The sequence below is a fragment of the Microtus oregoni genome, unplaced genomic scaffold (genome assembly GCF_018167655.1).
Source record: "Microtus oregoni isolate MIOR12 unplaced genomic scaffold, Mior012 000009F_ref0000495, whole genome shotgun sequence".
Lineage (NCBI taxonomy): Eukaryota > Metazoa > Chordata > Mammalia > Rodentia > Cricetidae > Microtus > Microtus oregoni.
The window spans coordinates 38,577,899-38,583,878 of record NW_024543068.1 but is presented as its reverse complement, the minus strand read 5'-3'; the positions used below and the strand labels follow the sequence as shown (position 1 = coordinate 38,583,878).

The window sequence follows — 5,980 nt, the reverse complement described above, 5'->3', positions numbered from 1 at the left end:
GAGTTGCTCCCGCCCCGACCGCGCCCTCCCTCACGACACACGCACTTACAACCGACGGTCACCGCCCTCGCGACGCCCCCTCGCCGCCTTCTCATGCCGCCCTCCGAGCTCCTCACGGACATCCCATCCGCCCCACGCGGGACGGTCACCACGCGGGACGCGCCTCGCGCCTCACTGACACCGCCGGACCGGCAGCCACTGCGCGATACCTTATCTGCATACGCCCCGCCCCGCGCTGCTTTGCTTTTTTTGTTTTTTGTTTTTAAATTCCCCCTTACCCCCCTCCCACCCCACCTCGGGCCACCGCGAGGACGACAGGGTCTCCCCGACCGCACTTTGTAGCCTAGGAGGACCCTAAACCTAGGATCCCGGCGGGGGGCCGTCGTCCACTGCACTCGGGGATTTGATCGTGCCGGGCTTTCTCGTCGTTGGTTGGGCCTTCCCTCATTCAGGCTTCCGGCCTTCAGCCCGATCCTTTCTCAACCGATCCTTTCTCAACCGAGCCTCAACCCTCCTCCCAGCTGGCACTAACTCGTGTGAAGCTGACCTGCTACTCGCCGGCACGGCCCCTTTAATCGACCCCAGCACTCTGGCGGTTCCGGATCGCTGTGAGTTCAGGGCTATAGGTATGGATGGTCTACACATCTCTAGTACAGGCCAGCCAGGGCTACCAGTGAGATCTTGTCTCAAAACCAACAGACCCGCAAACGAGGACACAAACCCATAAACCAGACCTAGAAGGAGCAGTGGGGCCGGAGAAATGACTCGGCAGCTTAGAGCGCTGGCTGCTCCTGCAGAGGACCGGGCTTCCGTGCCCAGCGCTCACCGGGCAGCTCACAGCATCTCCGACCCGATATCCACAGCTCACGGCTCCACCCGATCCGACGTCCTCCTCGGACGTGCACGGGTCCGTGCACACAGGTGGTATGGCACACATGAATACACATAAAATAAAATTTAAAAATGTTAAGTGGGGTAGGGGCTCCTTGCGGATACTCAGTCATGAAATCCAGGAGGCGACTTCTCCCAGGTGCCAGTGATCCTGGGTTCCAGGGCCGAACTTCAGGCACCTTCAGAGGCCAGAGGAGGGAAGCCGCCGGAAGAGGTTTGTGAGCCAGCTGACATGGATCCATCCAAAGGTGGGTGGTCCTCTGCAGGATCAACAACAGCTTTTAGCTGCCGAGACATCTTGCCAGCCTCCATAGTATTCAATAAGTTCATGAGGCAGCGACCTCCACAGGAGCAGGCCCACGGGAGCAACCGCCGAGGGAGTAGGCCCGAGCCAGGGACCTCCGCCCCGGGAGTAGGCCTGAGTCAGCGACCTCAGCCTGAGCAGACCCGACGCAGTGAACTCCACAGGAGCAGATAGGTACAAGAGAGCTACCGCTGACAGATCAGGCCCAAGGCAGCGACCTCAGTGGGAGCAGCCCCGTTCGACTCCCCGACTCCCGGTATTGCGGAGAGGAGCGACCTCCGTGAGTGCTGAGTGACCTCCAGAGACAAGTGACCTCCAGGTTGACTGGAACCTTGGCCCTGAGTGCACCACGAAGAGCAGCAGAGCCTTGGATCCGCTAGCACCAAGAAGACTGAACACCAGAGACACAGTCCAAACTACACCAATCAGAGGAAAAGATGGATAGACAAGGTAAGAACACACTCAACACCAAAAAGAGCAATACGACACCAATAAAAACTAGTGGCCCTACAAATAGCATAAAATATCTCAGAGTAACTCTAGCCAAAAAAGTGGAAGACTTGTATGACAAGAACTTTAAGTATTTGAAGAAAGAAATTGAAGACACCAGAAAGTGGAAAGATCTCCCATGCTCTTGGGTAGGCAGAATTAATACAGTAAAAATGGCAATTTTATTGAAAGCAATCTACAGATTCAACACAATGCCCATCAAAATCCCAGCACAATTCTTCAAAGACCTCGAAAGAACAGTACTCAAATTCATATGGAAAAACAAAGAAACCCAGCTTAGCCAAAACAATCCTTGGCAATAAAAGAACTTCTGGAGGCATCACAATCCCTGACCTCAAACTCTACTACAGAGCTACAGTACTGAAAACAGCCTGGTATTGGCATAAGAACAGACAGGAGGACCAATAGAACAGAATAGAAGACCCGGATATCAATCCACACATCTTCGAACACCTGATAAAGAAGCAAAAAATATCAAATGGAAAAACAAAGCATATTTAACAAGTGGTGCTGGCATAACTGGATATCAATATGTAGAAGAATGAAAATAGATCCATATCTATCACCATGCACAAAACTCAAGTCCAAATGGATCGAAGACCTCAACATAAAGCCAGCCACACTACACCTCATATAAGAGAAAGTGGAAAGTACACTTGAACGCATTGGCACAGGGAACCACTTCCTAAATAGAACCCCAGCAGCACAGACACTGAGAGAAACAATAAATGGGACCTCCTGGCCGGGCGGTGGTGGCGCACACCTTTAATCCCAGCACTCGGGAGGCAGAGGCAGGCGGATCTCTGAGTTCGAGACCAGCCTGGTCTACAAGAGCTAGTTCCAGGACAGGTCCAAAACCACAGAGAAACCCTGTCTCCAAAAACCAAAAAAAAAAAAAAAAGGACCTCCTGAAACTGAGAAGCTTCTGTAAAGCAAAGGACACGGTCAACAAGACAAAACGACAGCCATCAGAGGTCTGATCTCCAAAATATACAAAGAACTCAAGAAATTGGACACCAATAAAAAATGGAGTACAGACCTAAACAGAGAACTCTCAACCAAGAAATCTAAAATGGCTGAAAGACACTTAAGGAAATGTTCAACATCCTTAGTCATCAGAGAAATGCAAATCAAAACAACTCTGAGATTCCATCGTACACCTCTAAGAATGGCCAAGATCAAAAACACTGATGACAACTTATGCTGGAGAGGTTGTGGGGAAAGGGAACACTCCTGCATTGCTGGTGGGAGTGCAAGCTGGTACAACCCCTTTGGATGTCAGTGTGGCAGTTTCTCAGAAAATTAGGAAACAACCTTCCTCAAGGCCCAGTAATACCACTTTTGGGTATATATCCAAAGGATGCCCAATCGTGCCACAAGGACATGTGCTCAACTATGTTCCTAGCAGCATTGTTTGTCATAGCCAGAACCTGGAAACAACCTAAATGCCCCTTGATTGAAGAATGGATAAGAAAAATGTGGTACATTTACATAATTGAATACTACACAGCAGAAAAAATAACGGCAGCTTGAATTTTGCAGGAAAATGGATGGAACTAGAAAACATTATTTTGAGTGAGGTAACCCAGACACAGAAAGACAATTATCACATGTACTCACTTACAGGTGGTTTTTAAACATAAAGCAAAGAAAGCCAGCCTGCTGCAGCCACACAGGCTTCTTTTCAGGTGGAAGAACAGCAACCTTTAGTTTGCTCAGCAACCTTTTATACCTCTACTCCTTCTGTGGAGACCCACCGGCCAGAAAGAACACAAACATCTTTGTCAATTACAGACCACAAGGAAGTTCCGCTGTCAGTCAGGGGGAGTGAGGGCAGCTGGATCACAACACCAGCCTACAAACCACAATCCCAGAGAACTTAGACAACAATGAGGACACTAAGAGAGACTTACATAAATCTAATCAACATGGGAAGTAGAAAGTAGAAAAAGACAAGATCTCCTGAATAAATTGGAAACATGGGGACCTTGGGGGAGGGTTGAAGGGGGAGGGGAGAGACAGGGAGGAGAGCAGAGAAAAATGTAGAGCTCAATAAATATCATGGGGGAAAAAAAGAAAACATCATATTGAGTGCGGTAACCCAGACCCAGAAAGGCAAATATCATATGTACTCACTCATAAGTAGCTTTTAGAGACAAAGCAAATAAAACCAGCCTACAATTCACAATCCCACAGAAACTAGACAACAGTGAGGACCCTAAGAGAGATATACATAGATCTAATCTACATGGAAAGTAGAAAAAGACAAGATCTCCTGAGTAAATTTGGAGCATGGAGATCATGCGAGAGGGAAGGAGGGGAGGGGAGAGGGAGGGGAGTGAAGAAAAATACATAGCTCAATAAAAGCAATAAAACATTTATAAAATAAAAAAGGTTAAGTGGAGGAGGCTGGATGGGAAGAGGAAGGGGATCTGCCGGACTGTGAGGGGGACAAGAGTGACGCGGGTCGTGAACACGGTTAAGATACATTGTGCACGTATGGAAACGTTGTTAATGAATCGAATTATGGGCTGGAGAGATGGCTCAGTGGTTAAGAGCATTGCCTGCTCTTCCAAAGGTCCTGAGTTCAATTCCCAGCAACCACATGGTGGCTCACAACCATCTGTGATAAGGTCTGGTGCCCTCTTCAGGCATGCACGGAGACAGAATATTGTATACATAATAAATATTTTTTAAAAAAGAATGAATCGAATTATGTGTAGCTGCCGTATGCGGACGGTTGTAAATAGGCAAAGGTCCGAGTACTCGGGAGGCAGAGGCAGGAGGATCTCTTTGAGTTGGAGGACGGGCTGGTCTATAGAGTGAGTTCTGGGACAGCCAGGGCTCCACAGGAACTAACTGTAAGGCTGGGTGGAAGTCATCCGACTTAAGGGATGGATGAACCTGGAACCCTCAGGAAGAACATGATTATAACTTTATTATTATAAAGTGCTGGATTTTAACTTTTATTATTAAAAAGGTCTTGGACAGAGGCACCCCGCATTACAGCAGCTGAGCATGAAACGTGCTGGCCGTTTGAGTTAGGAAGATCAAAAGAAGAGGGCCACTCCAGGATGTAATCGGGGTCTGAGGCAGCAGGGAGGCCCTGTCTCGATGGGCTGAACCCCGTACATATTTATTTTCAAAAGTTATTTATCACCATCATTATTACTATTATTATGGTTTCTCAAGACAAGGTCTCTGAAACAATCCTGCTGTCCTAGAACTCACTCTATAGACCAGTCCGGCCTCAAACTCAGAGATCCTCCTACCTTGCCTCCCAAGTGTGGGATTATAGGCCTGTGCCACCACCGCCTGGCCAATCCCTGTTCTAAACAATGATTTCTTCAAGGTCTAAATACCTCCAGAAAAACAACTGTTTCATGTTTACCTCAGCTACAATGACGCTAAGCTACTAGATTTCCACTACAGAAACGAAAAAGCCCAGGTCGGTCGTAGCCTGCCTGCCTCGTCCTCCAGTGATCTCTGTCCAATGGGGACTGAAGTTGGCCAAGAAGTGCTCTCTGCCTCTTCTCTCTGGGGCTTCCCGACCCGACCCGACTGCAGGGCCACTGTGCAGGGTGGATGGACGTTCGGATGCTGGTGCTTGAGCAAAGAGCCAAGGGCGAGGGCTTTGGCTCTAGGGAGGGGATCCTAGAGCCCCAGGAGAAAGGCAGAGTTGACCTAAATAGCCAGTGGGTGACGGGACGCTTGAGAGTCCAGGCTGTGGTTGCGAGTGTGTGAGATGCTCCCGATGGCCAATGCAGGGACGCCAAGGCTGTTCAGGGACTATTACTGTGCCCCGAAGGACACATGGGTCTTGAACAGGCCCCATGGTAGTTGATCCTAACTGTTCCCAAAGAACGGGTTTACCTAACAGCCTGAGCCACAAATGCTCTTCAGACAACGCGGGCAGGCAGACACGGGCGCTTAGCCGTACTCTCGTGTACGACCGCAAAGCCGTTAAAGTCAATTGACACAGAATAGCCCTACTGCCCACCCCGTTGGATAACGTGACTGGACCACGACTGTGGGCCGAGTACTGTTTTTGATAACAGCAATCACTTTACAACTGAGTAACTAAGCCTTTCATTTGTGTCACCATCGTTGCCAGGGGAGAGCGCGAACGCAGTCCCCCACTACCACAAATTATGCAGTCGAGTTTCCCGCATTTGGGGAAATCGCAGGGGTCAGCACATCCGGAGTGCAATGGATAAGCCTCGCCCTGGGAAAACCACCTTCGTGATCATGGTATCTCCCCTGCCAGGTAAGTAT

General features: G+C 49.3%; 1 non-coding gene across 1 annotated transcript; it reads right to left on the bottom strand.

Moving 5' to 3' along the window:
- Positions 1 to 5,816: 5,816 nt before the first annotated feature.
- LOC121452620 lies at positions 5,817 to 5,980 on the bottom strand. The gene has a single exon (XR_005974867.1). It is a non-coding gene; the product is annotated as a U1 spliceosomal RNA (small nuclear RNA).